Here is a 19,967-nt window from a genome sequence, read left to right as displayed (position 1 = left end):
AAATGACCTAAAAAAAAAGATTGTTCAACATCATGGTTTAGAGTAAGGATACAAAAAGCTCTCTCATAGATTTCAGCTGAGTGCAAGCGCTACCCCGGACGATTCCGATTTTTCCGATTCGATTTAAAAACGATTTTCGATTCCGGAACGATTTTTTTAAATCAAATGGCCTATAAATTTTGTTTAAATCATGTGAGAAGATAAAAAGATGAAAGTACAATGTAAACAAATAGAACATTTATTTAAAACAATAAACTTAGGTTCCTTACTGTATTTAATCTAATAATAAATGGCTAATTTCTAGCATGGTTAACTAATCCTGAATTCATTTCTAAAAGGAAGACATTGTTAAAACTGGAAAACACTTATCAATGTAACACAGCCACAAGGTCAATAGTGGAACTACATAGGCTATAATTACGTAACAAGCAGAGAAGATACTAAATACACTAGGGGTCTGTCCCAAAACCTAGGGAGCTCTCTACATAGACAGCTTCTTACGTCATGGGATGCGCGTTCCCGAGAAGTAGGCTGTCCCAATTCTTAGATACCTTAAAATGCTGTCTACTAAGATACCTTATTCTGACCCTGTAATAAGAGAGCATTAGACCCTTCCTCAGCCGGTAAGGCAATCCCATGATGCAGCGCGGGCAGCACAGCGTAGCTCAACTTCTTCCATCATGGCGGACGGAAGTGGATCGGCCAGCGGCGAAGTCATTTTCAAATGTAAGTTATTTAAGTTTTTATAGCGTAAGTGTGGTGTTTCATGAGTTTTCTTGGCATAAAATAACATAAATTAGCGTTTTATTTGTAGTTTTGGTTAGTTGGTGGCCGTTTTCCAGTTTTTTATATATCGAGGTGTTAGCATTTATGCTAGCGGGTTTTGAAGCGCCAGTGCATTGTTTTAGATGGGCTGATGCTAACTAGCCTGTTAGCTCAATAGCTAAGTAGCCTCACTGGCGATATTCAGCGCTTTTTTTTATCAGTCGCCGTAATATTTTATTAGTTAACTCAGTTAACCCTTTCTGTATAGTTAGTTAGACCTGTCGGGTTTATACGATCTGTATGTGGGCTGTTTAACGTGATAGCCAGTGTTCAGATATACAAATTACTTCCACTCTTTTAGGGAGCAGATCAGCAATAGAAGCCTTTATAAAGGCTCGCAAGAGAGGCTCTTCACTGGGGAGAAAAACTCAGCTCTCTCAGCATGGAATTAAGAGCTTATTTAAGCTAAACTAGTTAGTTATTTAACGATAATATATTCTTATTATATTCCATCTTAAATTATGCAGCTTTTACACTTTGATACATTAATCCAACCAGCTAGCTAATGGCTTATGATTACAATAATAAAACAATAGGTTTGTGGCAAATAAGTTGATAGAAAACCCGCTTTAGAAAACTAGTTAATACGTAACTAATGCATTGCCAGTTACAGCATATCTAAGCTAATATTAAGCTAATAATTGCTTAAGTTATACATTCATGCATTTAGGCATCTTTCTAAACTAATTAAAAAATGTAGGTAGATTTTGCAAAATGTTTGTTTACACTTAAATCGAAGCCATTGTGTAGATCACTGAAGTTAAAATGGTGTTATTTTCCTCAACTATAAAGCATCTTAATGCCATAATTTGTTTTTGTTTGTTCTTTGACAGGACTATTGTTCTGGAATTGGGGCTTGCGGACAAAGTAAAAGAAATGGGAAAACTTAAAAAATAAATACAATGTAAGTTCAAAGATGAATCTGAAATTGTGTAGAATAATTTATGTATTTTATTGATTTTTATGTATTGATTTGAGTGTAGTATAGATATGTAAATTATTGTTAAAGTATAATTGAGGGGGAGAGAGAAGAGAGCAGAGCAGGAGCGGTCAGAGCGCTTGTATAACCTCCTAGAAAAGCTAGTTAACAAAATTAACTGAGAATAATTTATGCATGTTTTACAATAAAGTTGTCGTTTTTTTTAAGTTGAGAACTGGCATTTGTGTGTTTTTAAAGCAGTCATGGAAAACTAATGCATGCCTTGTAGGTATTCTATACTGATATAAACCTACTTAATAGGTTGTTCATAATAACACTGAAATTCATACTTCAGTTATATTGTTTGTATTGTTTATTCTAACCACACTTACAGAACAAGACTAATATTAACAGTGAGTGGAACACGTGAACTGGTTTAAAGTAGCACAAAATAAGACAATGAAATAAGACATTTTAAACTAGAACATTAAACAAACATGAATGATGCGTGTACAATATTTACACAATATTGGCAGTGCAAATTTAACATTTAATGAAAACCAAACTGATCTATTTGTTTCCAGTTTGATAAAATCACTGGACACCAGCAATGTTGGGACAAAGTTGCTCCCATAATTGGTGGCCACTGACAGCTGTGATGTCTTCTTCCTGCACATCAGCTTCCTCATCTTCATCTGCTTCCTCCTCAGGCTGAACAACATCTCCCGCTCCCATGCAGATGTTGTGCAGAGTGACACAGGCAGCAATCACCTCTGGCACATACCTTGGGTTCACTTCTTGAGCATGCAGGAAAATTGACCTCTATCTGGTCTTCAGCGTCCCAAAACCACGTTCAATTGTAGAACGTGCCCTTGCATGATGCCTATTGAAGGCCACCCTCTCTTCTCCACTGACAGGCTTCTTGAATGGAGTGATGAGGGCTATGGGCTGAGAGATACATGGGTACCCACCATCACCAAGGATCATGTAGCCTCTGGGTGGGAAAGTGGCCTGCCGATACAGAGTGCTGTAACAGAGCGCCCTTGCATCACGTACTGAGCCAGGAAAGCAAATAAAAACATCAAGAAACTTTGCCTGGTGGTCACAGACAGCCTGAAATTGCACAGAGGGGTAGAGCTTCCGATTTCTGTAGCAATGTGCATCAGGTTCTCCAGAGTCTTTGATTTGCACATGGCACCCATCTATGGCACCCACTACAGAGTGGAAAGCTGCATGGATTCCCAGCCTCACAAAGTCATCAGAGATGCTCTGCAGTTCTCCGGGTTTTGGGTGCCGGATAACTTTCGGAAGGATTCACCGCATTTCATTGGCCACTCTGTGAATTACACGGTGCACTATAGAACGGGGCATAGAAAAAGCACGGGACACAACACAGTATGATGTGCCACAGGCCAACCAAAAAAGAAAAACCAAGACTTCAATGGTCCCTCCCCAACCATGGGTGCTCTTGTGCTGAATAAGTTTAAAAAGCACTTTCAGGGATTCACGATTCAGGCGAAAGTCAGGCTTGGTGTCTTGGGTGTCGTCTGGGAATATTCTCAGAAGTGGTACACTTGAATTCAGAGCACAGTATCTTGTAGGTCTTTCTCCCTGCAAGAAAAATTACTTTTATATATGCTATTTATTTATTTATTTATTTATTTAGTGTGTGTGAACAGTTATTTTGCAAAACAGAAAAGTGATTTGTTCCTTTGTGTTTAAAGAATATCATTTATCTGTTTTGTAAATTAACTGTTTGCACAGGTTCTATTTATGTATTTATTTATTGATTGATTGATTAATTGTTAATAAATGAATTGTCTGCATGTGTATAGTTGTATCACTTTGAAGTTAGCATAAAATAAAATGCATTTGCAAAAACAGATGAGTGCTATTCTTTAAACAAACCTTTCATGCTTAAAAGACAGCATTTGTCTGTCTGCATATAAACTTTTTTCCCCCCACAATTTTCAATTAATTGTATCAGCTTGATTATTAGCAACTATTTAATCAATATAAATGTATTAAATAAACTATGTAGGTGTTCTGTACATGTTGTTATAATAATTATTCATTGTTATTATTATTATTATTATTATTATGATTATTATTATTAATAGCTTAATTAATTAATTGTTGTTAAAATACCATAGTTTTTACAATGAACTAATATGGGGGGGTGTTAATAGTGGAATTTTTACCACAGAGTATAAGAGGAAATGTTTTTTTCTGAGCGGATCTTACCTGTTCAAGGGCAGAAATCAGCGCTCTTCTTCTTAAATTTCGGACTCTGGCTGCAGCATGTCTACTCTCACGTCTCTGTCGCTCTTCCTCCAGCGCAAAAACGATTAAAATTGTAATAAAAACAGCAAGAGGTTCGTCCATAATGCCGGTAGGGTGATGAGGTGGTTCCCGCGGCTGAGGTAAGTAAACAGTGGGCGCGTGCTGTGGGCGGGGCCAAGTCGTGACGCAGTCGCTGCCTAACTAGAGAGTCCCAATAATGTGTCTTATAAGGCTGGATGGTGGTTAGAACGCTGTCTAGTTAAATAGCTGTCTACGTAGTCAGTGCCTACATAGAGAGCTCACTAGGTTTTGGGACAGACCCTAGATTTTAGCATGCACACTGACGCGCAAACACTCTTAAAACGAATGTGTTGGAAATCAACACATCTTTTGTGCAAATGTAATTTCAACAAATGTTGTGTTATATTTCAGAAATGTTTAACACAAAAATTACACACATAACCAACACAAATATGTGTACCTGCGGTTGGCCAATCAAATCATCACTGTCAGCGCGAGCACGTTTTAAAATACTTGGCTCCGCCCGTATTAAAACTGAACGTTCTAGAAGTTCTGTTACTGTCTGGATGAACGTTGAAGTCCGGCGTTGTGTGCGCGCGTTTGTCACTCGACCTGGACCAAAGGACTGAGCAGAGAGAATCATTGCCTGAGGAACGAGTCGACGAGAGAGAGCTTGGAAATTCGTCACTTTAAGTCAAGGTACGTGTGATTGAGTGGAGGTGACATTGCTCATAAAGACAGTAATATGAATGCGTTTGTTTCGCAGTGTTAACATGACAGATATAGTATGGTGAAAACATTGTGTTGAAAAACTTCCAGTTTGGCTAGCTAGCTAGTATGACGAAGGAACATTAGCTTGGCAGCAGTGACCAAGGGAAAATAACCTCCGTTAGAGGATGAAGATGTCAGGGTTTAGTAGTTTAACAATAGTTAGTGAAACTTAAGGTAGAAGGTTGTCATTGACCTCAGAAGACAACAAATGCTTTTGACAGTAACACTGAGAGTTCACTCAGTAGGCTAGTAGATTCTAAGCTAAGCATGCTAGTTTGTTGAAGACGACCTTATGCTAACTTTAATATGCAGTTGAGGCGCTGTGGTGCCGCTGTCCTTCATTGAGGTAAATTAATAAAATTTCTTGCGATTGTCTTAGGTGGAAATGCATGAAGTGGTGTTTAATATGCACGAGGTAGAGCTCAGGAAATTTTTTTTCCTTGGAATGTAGATTTGTAAGGCAATTCTGGTTTAACTTTTTTCTTTCCCGCTCATTTATAGATTTACATGTTTCACATGCGGATGGTGCCATTTTGAGATTCACGATCCCAACCAAGGTAAGGCTTATCTGTATGGCAATGGAAAGTCTTCATCTTAAATAAACAGGTGTATTGCATTAAATCACGATGTTAAAGGGACATAGGTAGGTAGGTAATTAACTAGGTAGTTTACTTGTGAATCACTAAAGCTGAACTGGGGGTATTTCATGAACATGGTTAAGTGACAATCCTGGCTTGGTTGACCTACAGGAAGGGATAAACCTGCTAAAAGATAGCCCACAGATGTGATTTAGTTAAGAAAATAAGGCATCCAGGCTATTCTATTAGATGATTTACCACTACCTCAAGGTTAAGTTAACATGGTTTACTACTAAGCCAGGTTCTTGGAATTCTCTGGCTGGAGTGACATTATGTAAGTAATAACAGTGCATAAAACCCCCTGATTCAACATAAATGGTTCACTTGCCAAGGTGGTTACGTGTAATTATGATACATTTCTGTCCCAAATGTGTGTAACAGTTTATCGGCCTCCGTTACTGTTCATGCTCATAAAGTTGTGTCTGTGCAAGCTATTACACCATTTAGTTTTTTAGAAATGTATTTAAAGAAGAAACTGAATTGAAATGCATAAGAAACCGAACCTGTCCTTTTGAAAGGATATATTGTAAAGTTTCTAGATTTTAATGTACATGAATATTTCCTTTTGTTTAACATTATTAGAATGGCCGGCACATTTTGGAGAAGACAGGAATATGAAAATGTTCATCTTAAAAACTTTGTAAATGTTTTACTTCTCAGTATGTACACTTGCTGTGATTCTGAAAAGCACTTAATATGATACAAATGTGCAAATTTCAATCTAACTGTAAACTTGGTATTAATTGTACTTTATTAATTTTTCTACATGGTGACATTTTATGTATTGGCAACTGATGTATGTGTGTGTGATCGGAAAATAAAATTCATGTCGATATGTAATCTTGTGTTTGTATATTTTTCTAATTGTAAGCTACTAGGAACAGTTACACAAGACGTGTTGATTCACTGTGAAGTAACACAAAAACCTGTTGCAAACATTTACACAAAAGTTATGTTAAATACTGCAACACACAGAATGTGTTAATATTAACAAAAGTTCTGTTGTCCCATTCTGGACATAGAGATGTGTTAAAAAACAACACAAGTTGTGTTATTTTCAACACGTGTTTTAAGAGTGAAGCTTTTTAAACAGTACCGCGGCGCTTTTTAAACTGTACCACAGAGCTTTTTAAACCCCGGGAAGTTTTTTAAACTGTGCCGCGGAGCTTTTTAAACTTTTAAACTGTACCGCGGAGCTTTTTAAACTGTACCACGGAGCTTTTTAAACTGTACCGCGGAGCTTTTTAAACTGTACCACGGAGCTTTTTAAACTGTACCGCGAAGCTTTTTAAACTGTACCACGGAGCTTTTTAAACTGTACCGCGAAGCTTTTTAAACTGTACCACGGAGCTTTTTAAACTGTACCGCAAAGCTTTTTAAACTGTACCACGGAGCTTTTTAAACTGTACCGCGAAGCTTTTTAAACTGTACCGCGAAGCTTTTTAAACTGTACCACGGAGCTTTTTAAACTGTACCGTGGAGCTTTTTAAACTTTTAAACTGTACCACGGAGCTTTTTAAACTGTACCGCGAAGCTTTTTAAACTGTACCGTGGAGCTTTTTAAACTGTACCGCGAAGCTTTTTAAACTGTACCGTGGAGCTTTTTAAACTTTTAAACTGTACCACGGAGCTTTTTAAACTGTACCACGGAGCTTTTTAAACTTTTAAACTGTACCACGGAGCTTTTTAAACTGTACCGCGAAGCTTTTTAAACTGTACCGCGGAGCTTTTTAAACTGTACCGTGGAGCTTTTTAAACTTTTAAACTGTACCACGGAGCTTTTTAAACTGTACCGCGAAGCTTTTTAAACTGTACCGTGGAGCTTTTTAAACTTTTAAACTGTACCACGGAGCTTTTTAAACTGTACCGCGAAGCTTTTTAAACTGTACCACGGAGCTTTTTAAACTGTACCACGGAGCTTTTTAAACTGTACCACGGAGCTTTTTAAACTTTTAAACTGTACCACGGAGCTTTTTAAACTGTACCACGGAGCTTTTTAAACTGTACCGCGGAGCTTTTTAAACTGTACCACGGAGCTTTTTAAACTGTACCACGGAGCTTTTTAAACTGTACCGCGGAGCTTTTTAAACTTTTAAACTGTACCGCGAAGCTTTTTAAACTGTACCGCGGAGCTCTTTAAACTGTACCACGGAGCTTTTTAAACTGTACCGCGAAGCTTTTTAAACTTTTAAACTGTGCCGCGGAGCTTTTTAAACTTTTAAACTGTACCGCGAAGCTTTTTAAACTGTACCGCGGAGCTTTTTAAACTGTACCACGGAGCTTTTTAAACTGTACCGCAGAGCTTTTTAAACTGTACCGCAGAGCTTTTTAAACTTTTAAACTGTACCGCGAAGCTTTTTAAACTGTACCGCGGAGCTTTTTAAACTGTACCACGGAGCTTTTTAAACTGTACCGCGAAGCTTTTTAAACTGTACCGCGAAGCTTTTTAAACTGTACCACGGAGCTTTTTAAACTTTTAAACTGTACCACGGAGCTTTTTAAACTGTACCGCAAAGCTTTTTAAACTGTACCACAGAGCTTTTTAAACTGTACCGCGAAGCTTTTTAAACTGTACCACGGAGCTTTTTAAACTGTACCGCGTAGCTTTTTAAACTGTACCACGGAGCTTTTTAAACTGTACCACGGAGCTTTTTAAACTGTACCGCGGAGCTTTTTAAACTTTTAAACTGTACCGCGAAGCTTTTTAAACTGTACCGCGGAGCTCTTTAAACTGTACCACGGAGCTTTTTAAACTGTGCCGCGGAGCTTTTTAAACTTTTAAACTGTACCGCGAAGCTTTTTAAACTGTACCGCGAAGCTTTTTAAACTGTACCACGGAGCTTTTTAAACTGTACCACGGAGCTTTTTAAACTGTACCGCGAAGCTTTTTAAACTGTACCACGGAGCTTTTTAAACTGTACCGCGAAGCTTTTTAAACTGTACCGCAGCGCTTTTTAAACTGTACCGCAACGCTTTTTAAACCGTACCGCGTAGTTTTTTAAACTGTGCCGCGGCGCTTTTTAAACTGTACCGCGGCGCTTTTTAAACTGTACCGCGGCGCTTTTTAAACTACCGCGCCGCTTTTTAAACCGTGCCGCGGAGCTTTTTAAACTTTTAAACTGTACCGCGAAGCTTTTGAAACTGTACCGCGAAGCTTTTGAAACTGTACCACGGAGCTTTTTAAACTGTACCGCGGAGCTTTTTAAACTGTACCGCAACGCTTTTTAAACTTTTAAACTGTACCGCGGAGCTTTTTAAACTGTACCACGGAGCTTTTTAAACTGTGCCGCGGAGCTTTTTAAACTTTTAAACTGTACCGCGAAGCTTTTTAAACTGTACCGCGAAGCTTTTTAAACTGTACCACGGAGCTTTTTAAACTGTACCACGGAGCTTTTTAAACTGTACCGCGAAGCTTTTTAAACTGTACCACGGAGCTTTTTAAACTGTACCGCGAAGCTTTTTAAACTGTACCGCAGCGCTTTTTAAACTGTACCGCAACGCTTTTTAAACCGTACCGCGTACTTTTTTAAACTGTGCCGCGGCGCTTTTTAAACTGTACCGCGGCGCTTTTTAAACTGTACCGCGGCGCTTTTTAAACTACCGCGCCGCTTTTTAAACCGTGCCGCGGAGCTTTTTAAACTTTTAAACTGTACCGCGAAGCTTTTGAAACTGTACCGCGAAGCTTTTGAAACTGTACCACGGAGCTTTTTAAACTGTACCGCGGAGCTTTTTAAACTGTACCGCGACGCTTTTTAAACTTTTAAACTGTACCGCGGAGCTTTTTAAACTGTACCACGGAGCTTTTTAAACTGTACCGCGGAGCTTTTTAAACTTTTAAACTGTACCGCGAAGCTTTTTAAACTGTACCGCGAAGCTTTTTAAACTGTACCACGGAGCTTTTTAAACTGTACCGCGGAGCTTTTTAAACTGTGCCGCGGAGCTTTTTAAACTGTACCGCGGAGCTTTTTAAACTGTACCGCGGAGCTTTTTAAACTGTACCGTGGAGCTTTTTAAACTGTGCCGCGGAGCTTTTTAAACTGTACCGCGGAGCTTTTTAAACTGTACCGCGGCACTTTTTAAACTGTACCGCGTAGTTTTTTAAACTGTGCCGCAGCGCTTTTTAAACTGTACCGCGACGCTTTTTAAACTTTTAAACTGTACCGCGGAGCTTTTTAAACTGTACCACGGAGCTTTTTAAACTGTACCGCGGAGCTTTTTAAACTTTTAAACTGTACCGCGAAGCTTTTTAAACTGTACCGCGAAGCTTTTTAAACTGTACCACGGAGCTTTTTAAACTGTACCGCGGAGCTTTTTAAACTGTGCCGCGGAGCTTTTTAAACTGTACCGCGGAGCTTTTTAAACTGTACCACGGCGCTTTTTAAACTGTACCGCAACGCTTTTTAAACTGTAGCGCGTAGTTTTTTTAAACTGTGCCGCGGCGCTTTTTAAACTGTACCGCGGAGCTTTTTAAACTGTACCGCGGAGCTTTTTAAACTGTACCGTGGAGCTTTTTAAACTTTTAAACTGTACCGCGGAGCTTTTTAAACTGTACCGCGGAGCTTTTTAAACTGTACCGCGGAGCTTTTTAAACTGTACCGTGGAGCTTTTTAAACTTTTAAACTGTACCGCGGAGCTTTTTAAACTGGACCGCGGAGCTTTTTAAACTGTACCGCGGAGCTTTTTAAACTGTACCGCGGCACTTTTTAAACTGTACCGCGTAGTTTTTTAAACTGTGCCGCAGCGCTTTTTAAACTGTACCGTGGCGCTTTTTAAACTACCGCGACGCTTTTTAAACTGTGCCGCGGAGCTTTTTAAACTGAACTTTTTAACTGTGACAGTAGCTTCACCCAAAAACAAAATCGATTTTTTGAAAATGAGAATCGATTCTGAATTGTTCAATGTTAGATTCGCGATTCGAGCTCGAATCGATTTTTTCCTGCACCCCTAATTCATTCTGTTAAATAATAAGCCTCGTCTACTTGGTTGGATCCTAGCTAATGTCCAATCCGACCCGCCACATAAACTTTAATTATGAGCCTGAGCAGGGGTGACGCGCACCTGATTAGAGGGGGGTATGAAGAAGACCTCAATTACTGAACTGTGAACTGAAACTTTAAAGAAGTTCAGCGTCTTTTTTCTTTCTTTAGTAGAGGCATTATTTGAAGATTCATATAGAATATTACAGACTTAGCATAAATCATTGGTTTTCTCCTCTTTTTTTATCCTTTTTACTTGCCGCTTACAGGTGTGTTTTATTGCATTTTTGTACCATAATGTCACAAACTTTTATAGTTATGTTTTTTGACTTCCAGAGTGGTAAAAACCTCTAATGCTTGGGCAGAGGTTGGTGTTTTGAGTTACATATTTGCACATTATCTTTATTTAAAAGACTAGTTGCCCTATTAACTTAATTTTATTTAATAGATTTTTTTTACATTGATAGTGCATGTTAATATTTACAATACATCTGATTAAGCTATCAACCTTCAAAGTTTCATATCCATGTTTAATCGCTCATAATTTTGATTTGAAATAACAAAGATGATATCTGATGGTATGACGGAAATAATCGTGACTAATCAAATTATCGCCAGATTAGTCGACAACTAAAATAGTCATTAGTTGCAGCCCTGACCAATGTCCATACTGGGCTAAATTTGGAACAAAACAAACGGACTATACACAGCCCAATTTTTAACGTCTATATTTGGTCTGAATAAAGGTCATGTTGGACCGACCAAATTTTGCCCAAATAAAAAACAAATAATGCTTTGTGGAACAGGTAAGCTTTATTTGCTGATTTAGCTAAATAATTTATTTGGCTTTCCATAATTAAATGAATATCCTAACTATGTAACTGATGACTATTTTTAATTTGTTTTAGCTCCATTCATTTTGGACTCTGGTGGGCTCCCTCTAGTGGTCTGCAGTCATCTTCTGATAGAATGGTGAAGATTGGAAGTGGGCATTTCATAAACCGTCACTCTTTTCTATAGAAAGACACACACCCCTCAGCATATCGAGAACAGTCACTGCTGGAAGCTTTAAGTAAGTAGCTTAGTAATGTAGTTAACTAATTGTCAGTTGCTATTCTGACTAAAATACTGTGGTTAGCTGAGCTGCTAATCTGACTAAAATACTGTGGTTAGCTGAGCTGCTAATCTGACTAAAATACTGTGGTTAGCTAAATTGCTAATCTAACTAAACCACGGTGGTTAGCTAAATTGCTAATCTGACTAAAATACTGTGGTTATCTGAGTTGCTAATCTGATTAAAATACTGTGGTTAACTGATTTGCTATTCTGACTAAAATACTGTGGTTAGCGGAGTTGCTAATCAGACTACAATACTGTGGTTAGCTGAGTTGCTAATCAGACTACAATACTGTGGTTAGCTGAGTTGCTAATCTGACTAAAATACTGTGGTTAGATTTACATAATATTGGTGACTGATCATGTTTGTAATGATGCATGAATTGGAATTTTTTGGACCATGCCAGCCATATGAGAAATACCCTGATAAAGTTAACTATCAAAGAAAATCCATGACCTTATTATATTGTTACTATAAATGAAGAGTAAACATACTCATATTGTTACGCATTCTTTGTTTTTTAGTTATTAATACAAATACAAAAAAAAATTTTGGTTCCATGTTTGATCTTCTATTATTACATTAATTTCTGGTGTTTTAGGTTTTTGCTGCGGATCATTTCAGTATTGAAATTGAGATATTTAAACAGATATTTTCATAATTTTAATATCGTGACTGTTACACTACTTGTAACTGTGCCATGTTTAAAGGGAAGAGATTTGTGTTTCTGTACTTCAGACTTGTGAAATGTGAAGTACACATTCAGATACGTTCACACATTTCCACATGCACGCAAAGTGTGATACACAACTACAGGCTGTTAAAATATAATTTCACAAGGTCAAATTATTTATATCACTGATTCTATTATTTTCAGTTTTTTTAAGTATGTGATTTTAGCTTAGGCAGTACTGTATGAATGGGGAAATGTATTTAGTTAGATAACCATAACTTTGTACCTGAGCCTATTTTTAGTGTACAAACAGTTCCATTTTTGTTTGTGAAAATCTGTTAATTCTTGTTTGTTTGAAATATTGGGTTTGTCAGAAAATACAGGTTTTACAAGCTTACTGTAAAATCTTAATATTAAACTTAATATTGGTGCTGTGCTTTTTGATATGAAAGTAAATCTTAATTTTGTCTGTACCGGTGTAAAAAATAATTCTAAAAAGTTTAAAGTGTTACATAAATTAGTTACTTGTTTCTGAGCACTTCATAGCCTTGTTATACTTAAATATATACTGTACAGTTCTCATTTAATAAAAAAAAAATGCAGACGCATTGTGTTTTATTACTTTCATTTTCATAAAATCATTTGTGGTAATAAAATACTCATGTATATATTGACCATATTGTCAAAATTATTCGCTCAGCCATCCAAATAACTGAACTCATGTTTCAATCACTTCTATGGCCACAGGGGTATAAAGGCAGCAGCTAGGTATGCAGACTGCTTTTACAAACATTAGTGGGAGAGTGGGGCACTCTTAGGAGCTTAGTGAATTCCAGTGTGAAGCATAGTAACTTTCTCTAGAATAAACTGATAAAGACCTTCTACTAGAACAGTAGAGTGTAGAGAGCATCATGGAATGGGTTCCCATCCAAGCCTCACATCTCCAATGCAGGCAACCAGATACTTATGTATTGAATAAATATGTAATGAAGATTAATGTAATGTAATCTCATTTTACCTTTGTTTGCTTTTTTTGTCCACAGCATGTTTTACAACAGACCTGCACCTCTCAAGATAAAGTGCGTTGCAGTGTGATTGATGACCAGGGCAGAGAGCTTTAAAATGGTGATCGGTGTGGTGGTCATGAAGAACAAAAAATTGGTTGCTAACTGTGCTCTAACTGATGGGCAGCAAATTATTGTTGCTCATCTTAAAAATGAGGAGTGTGGCCGCATGCAAGAGGGTGGCTCCTATGTAAAGAATCCTAACGTAACTGATAAATATGACCACAAAAGTCTATTTTTTAACCCTAGAACAACAGTGTTTAAAACAGACAATTCGGAAATACCTGCTGAAATGAAGGAAAAATGCCACCAAACCGTCCACCCAGCCTCAGGCCCACTGGGGTCCAGTGGTGATTACTTTAGTATCAAAAGCACAAATGCAAAACATACAAGATATGCAGCATATAGATATATAGGTATAAATATGAAAACAGACAAATTACAAATTGAAAAGACATAAATTATGCCACAAATTTACAGTATATATTACAATAAATTAGTATACATTAAAATTAAACTATACACATTTTATTTGATAAAAATAGTAAATGTAGTGAATTGATAATCAGAATGGTGGTAAGGAGATTCAGCTATGGACAGTTTAGTAGGGAAACCGCTCTGGGGAAAAAGCTGTTCCTCAATCTGCTTGTCCAGGTATGGAGGCTCCTAAAGCACCTGCCACAAGAAAGGGGGAAAAAACAACTATGAACAGGGTGGGAGGAGTCCTAGACAATGCTGCGAGCTTCACGCAGACAGCGTTTCATCTGGACTTTCTCAACTGAAAGAAACTTGAAGCTGGTGACTGGCCCAACAGCCATCCCACTTATGTAGACAGGATTATGGGTGTCACCCTTCACTTTCCTGAAGTCAATAATGAGTTTCTTAGTTTTGGTGGTGTTAAGAAGCAAGTTGTTGTCACCATGCTGTACTTCCAATGACTGTGGTGTCGTCAGCAATTCATCTGCTTTCAGTAGCACCTCTGCTTTCGCATGATCTGCAAGTTGATTTGCAGGTAAACATTGATGGCTTGCCTCTTTTCAAAAGTTCAGGCACTCAGCTGTGACCATTCCTTGCTGTGGTACAGAATTTTCCCCACAGTAAGCCTGTAATTATTGGATTGTTCTGTGAAATGAAACCAAGAAAACAAACTCTAAACGAATTTCTAGAAGAATTTGTTGCAGAAATCGAGGATTTTGAATGTGGTTTTCAGTATGAGGGCATCGCATTGAAGCTGTTGTAAAAAGAAAATGAAAGATGGGTTTCCCCCCACCCCTCATCCGGGGTACAACTCCCCTACGTGTTCGTTTTGATGGAGAGAGTCGCAGACAGGTGGAGTGAAGTTGAAAGCAAATCAAGTATTTATTACAAAGTACTGAATTCAGGAGAACCAATACATACAAGACAGTTTACAGCCGTCCCAGTAAAAGTTCTGACCCCCCTCTGATCTGACTCCATGTTTATACCCCAAATGACGTGAAACCTGCTGATGAGGCGTTTCTAATGATTAGCTCATGTTAATATGCATAATTTCACGTGTTAGTACTCAAGTTTCACATGTCTGGCCGGACCACTAGTGTTTGGCCTTGACTGTGTCCAGCCAGACAGTGTGATATTGTTTCAGGAATTGGACAGTGCCGCCCTCCCTATGTGCGCGTGTCCTCCTCCCGCTTTGATAGGTGAAGGACTTTACACGCACACAGAGAGAAAGGCCGCCCTGTTCATCCCGAAGTCTCCTTTGTATCAATTTAGTTCGTACAGAGTGCACCAGTCGATGATTGATGGCCGTTAGTTAGGATCATGCAGTGACCAAAATGCCTTAAGCGTGAGCTAAACAAGTCACACAATAGATTTCATATGTTATATGCTAATATGTCAGTAACACGTGGTTAGTACGCCATACAATAGATCCTCTGTGTTAGTTAAATGCCTTATGCATCATGTGGGTTAGTTTGTCATATAATAGTGTTAACTGTGTTAGTTACATGCCTGATCAAGCAATGTTTAACTATATGTGTAAAGAATATATATTGTGAGTATTGGTTAATCTTCTATATAAATGCGTATAAAATACAAGGTTTCACACAATGATTATGTGATCGTAGATGCTAAAGTTAAGTAATCATTATTGAAGGATATTTGTCAACACACCCAAGGTATAATAAACGGTTAACTCTTCAAAGCTAATACTGTCTTCACTAGCATGCATTTCTTAAAAATTCCAAAGGGCAATCTTGATATTATGGATGTGGAAAATGTACACAGGAGGAGGAATATAAAGACAACAGGGCCATGTACTGAGAAATTAATGCTCCAATAAGGACAGATGAAAGCTATAAAGAAATGAGCGATGAAGAACATCATCTTGGTCCTTCCCCACTACAAACTACTTAAGTAAGAATGGTGTCAGGTTTACCTCTTGACTATATGCATCTAGTGTGCCTTGGTGTAATGCGACGTCTCTTGGTAAAGAGGTCCACTTTCTTGTAGGTTATCCAGTATTAATCTAAGTAGGCTCTCTGAATAGGTATACTAAACCTGCGGAAGGAATACTGAATGGTAAATTCTGTGAAACTGACACCAATAAATTCCTGGTATTTACTTATTTTGGAGTATTTTATCCTCTTCAGTAACACAGACGCTGTGACCTATTGTAGAGTATTGTCTTGTCATTTATTGAGTATCACAGATTCACAGTATTGTTATCATCGTAATTGTGAGATGTTCTTTGATTTCCCACTTCTACAATTTAAGTGTCCAACACATGACTTGTTATCTGCAAAAAAAGTAGCCCCAATAATATACACAATCAGTTCACAATATTATGACCCTCTCCTTGTCACTTACTATGCATTTTAGATATACTGGTAATATAGGACACTTTGTAGTTCTATAATTACAGACTTCTTCTAGTTCTGTATCTGTTTCACTGCATACTTTAATTTTGTTCTCCTTTCACCCTGTTCTTCTGTACTTCAGTACAATACAGAGCAGCTATTATGTCAGTGTTTTTTAAAAGCTTTTTTACACCTCATACACCACCACCATGCTAATTAATCAGTATTTAATCAGTATTAAGCAGTGCTGAGAACAATGACCCAATACCCAAATAATAATGGTTGCTCTGTTGTGGGCTTTCCTGTGAGGTCCTGAGTATTGAAGAGAACAGGGTGAAAGGAGGATAATAATACAAAAGTATGCAGAGAAACAAATACAGGACTACAGTCAGTAACTATTCTTATACAAGAACAGAGTGTCCTACATTATCAGCAGAGGTGGTCATAATATTGTGTATAAAATGATTGAGGGTAATTTAAATACTTTCTTCCACAAAAAAAATAGTAACTGTATGTGTGTAGTGTATTTATCCAGTATTATTTAACACTACTACGGTTTAAATTTTTTATAGCTGAATTCAACCTGGATGCAAGTTACAAGAGATGGGTCTTTTCCTGTTTGTGACCTCATCTTAGACGAAGAGGGAAAGCACCACAAGGTGAGGCTGTGGTGAGAGGCAGCGCTGACTGAACTTGCCCTCTTACAGCTAATGAAAATCACACATTGTGAAAAGATTGTGAGACAAAAAGACAAGAAACAAAACTAAATTTAACAGTGCACACCATCTTAAAGGTAAATAATGATTGCAGCTGTTTGGAGGAGGTGGTGTTAATGTTGCTGTTCACCATTTTTTAAGCTGCACACTAACTACTTTAAACTATATCAAAGTGTCATTTCTTCCGTGTTCTCCTATGAAATTATATGAAATATTGATGAAAATGTGAGGGATGTACTCACTTTTGTGAGATACTGTAGTCTTTGTTTAAAGATAATGGCATTTGTTTTACATTTTTTGAATGTATTTAATTGTCTAATGGTAAAAAAAAAACTGGAAAAACAACAACTAAATATTTTACTTGCAGAAACCTGAGAAAGAAAAAAAAAAACCGCGAAATGGGATTGTGGTGGTTGGTGTGTCAGCCGGAAGCAACACCACTCTCCTTTTGACGACAACAATGGAGGAGCTCATCGTTCCACACAATGTGTGAAATGGTGATATTGATAAACATTATTAAGCACCTTCCAATCATCATAAACATCTCCTATAAGGGAGGAGTTGTCTGTTCTGTAGACAGTCCAGCCTTTACAGAGGCATAAATCCTTAAAAATGTCTTCACACCTACTAATCCAGTTCTAATCCAGACTGTTTGTTTTTTCATCCCTTGTTTCTCCTTTTCAGTTTAAAGGAGAACTTGTAAAAGGACATGGTTTGTAGTTAATAACGAGTAGGAACTTTCTGTTAAATAGCCAACGTTTTCCACCAGCATTTTGAAAGACAGTGCTTTTAGCCGGTGCTCCCAAACAGGCTTAAAATGCTAGTGATAGGGGCATAGTTTTGCTCATGTGAAGAAATCACTGTTTTTACACCATTAAAAAGCAAATTGTTGGAAATGATAGGACAGCACTTTGTTTCCCAGAAGACCTTGCTTTATCTAAGTCTTTAAAATGGTTATCTAAACATTTACACCATTTGAAGAACTGTTGATTAGATAAAACAATGTTATCCTGTAAAGTACTTTAATAAATGATAATTGTATTTACTAAAGTGTTGTTTCATTTGATTATTTTGAAGTGAATATTAGTCAGCGTTAAGGGAATGTATGGTTAATGTTAGTGTCTGTACTTCCAGTCAGACGGAAAATGTATGTTAAAAACATCATATTCTCACTGATATGAGATAAGAATCAATTTATCTAAAATATAAATACTTAATTTCCCCTTTTTGTAATTCAGATTCACATTCAAATTAACATAATGTAGAGTGAATTCAGTTCAAATTCATTTATTGTACTGAATTTAATTCTGAATTTTTTAATTTTCCACAGCCCTGTAAAAAACATAGACTGGAAAAAAACATGGCATGTAATTGCAAATCATTATTATTATATTAAATCTAACATCTTATATTATTATTAGTTGCAAGCTAGTAGCAGCAGAGGAATTATTCTCAGTTTGTAACTAAGCAGATTAATGTTTATTATAGATTCAGCTGATATTAATTTAGCATTTTTATCTTTAGGCTATTTTTAGGAAGCTGTAAGAGCTCTAGTTGTGGTGCCGACTGTAAGAGCTCTGCCTTTTACCAAACAGGAAAAAGTGCAGAAAGGGAACTGAAACTGCCTCTCCTCTCAAGCTTTAATAAAACACACTCTTCACCACTTCAGTGTAAAGACTGCAGACTGTGCTTGCTTACTGAAGGTAAAATCTAACTTGTAACATTTAACATGGTCCTGAGTACCAGGATCCTGAGTCCTTCCCTTAATTTATTGCTGGGGAAATTTAATCATTCTTATTTATTTTATTCAGTTTTTCAAACTTCACTGTTTAATTACAATACAACCAAAAACAACCTTATGACAAATAATGATATGACAAGCGAAACAACACAGCCATCAGAAACTGAGAAGATGAGGTCATCATTTTTTAGCATTCGCAAAAGACCTTGTCTAATTTGCAAACCAATATCTCTGCAAATAATCCAGCACTATGTGAATGTAGGCAGTAGTTCCGCTCCGAGCCGCCAGGTGGCGCCAGTGTTCAGTAATCGGCCTGAGCCCCACTGTTGTTATGCTGTGTGAAGGTAAGATGTGAAATGAAGCATCCAGTTAAAAATAATAGTTTTAAAAAGCCATCCATGTTTATTGTGTGTTTTAAAATATGTTAAAATTGTCCATGACACTAAAGAAATTATTATTTAGGTCATAGTGACACATTTTGTACATTATTTTCATTGTTTATATTAAACGTATAGCTATGAAGGGAATCACATTGTTTTAATGCACTGAGCTGCATAAATAATTCTCTGAGGCTGAAAAATGATTGTATTAGTTGTTTTTCCCATTACTTATTACATAATACATTTTTGTGCACTTTTCAGGGTATTACAGTTAAAATTAAACAGAAAAATACTCTTTTCCCCACAAGATCAAGGTGTGAGTTAAGTAGGTTAATTATTTTGAATTATTTAATTGTGAAAACACAGATATACACAGATAACACGATTTTATAAACAATTAGCTAATCAAGCCAATAATAATTATTATTATTATAAAAATAATGTATACAAAACACTTAGAAGCATACCAACAGTGTATTTAATATATTTATATTGAATAAATAGTTCCTAATAATCAAGCTGATGCAGCACTAATTAATTAAAAAACATAAATTAATTTAAAAAAAATGTGTGTGGAAACGTTTATATAAACAGACAAGCACCATCCTTTAAACATAAAAAGTATATTTAAAGCACAATCTGTTTTTGCAAATATTTATTTTATACATTTTTTGATATTCCTCTTATTTAGCTGATACGATTCAGCAGTTAAGTGTTAAGCAGTTTATCAGAGCTGTGTGTGGATGACTGGTGAAACTGCTCACTTACAGGAAGCTGCAGTTCCTCATCCAACCACAAGCTGGAGCTGCAGCAGCAGCAGAAGACTTGCTGTTTTCACGCACACTCAGTGCTACAGACCTGCCACAACCTACAGGCTCAGTCTGAACGTTTTTACAGTTTCTGCAGTTCATATGTGGAAGACCAATGCGCTTCGCTGTGAAAAGAAAATAAAGGTTTTAACCCCACTAACCCCACTAATACCGCTCTCTACCAGTGTTGCCAACTTAGC

The 19,967-nt window shown here is 37.1% G+C and overlaps 1 protein-coding gene and 1 long non-coding RNA gene across 2 annotated transcripts in view; both read left to right on the top strand.

The window, feature by feature from the left end:
• The window catches only part of LOC103034334 (uncharacterized), a 381,713-nt gene that overhangs the window by 270,046 nt on the left and 91,700 nt on the right, over window positions 1-19,967 (top strand). The gene's annotated exons all lie outside the window — the stretch shown is intronic.
• LOC111189165 (uncharacterized) lies at window positions 445-3,614 on the top strand. Its single transcript, XR_002648702.2, has 3 exons — window positions 445-726; window positions 1,659-1,729; window positions 2,455-3,614. It is a non-coding gene; the product is annotated as an uncharacterized LOC111189165 (long non-coding RNA).

The sequence above is a fragment of the Astyanax mexicanus genome, chromosome 19, assembly GCF_023375975.1.
Source record: "Astyanax mexicanus isolate ESR-SI-001 chromosome 19, AstMex3_surface, whole genome shotgun sequence".
Classification (NCBI taxonomy): domain Eukaryota; kingdom Metazoa; phylum Chordata; class Actinopteri; order Characiformes; family Acestrorhamphidae; genus Astyanax; species Astyanax mexicanus.
The sequence above is the reverse complement of the archived record's forward strand: the minus strand, read 5'-3'. Positions and strand labels throughout refer to the sequence as shown.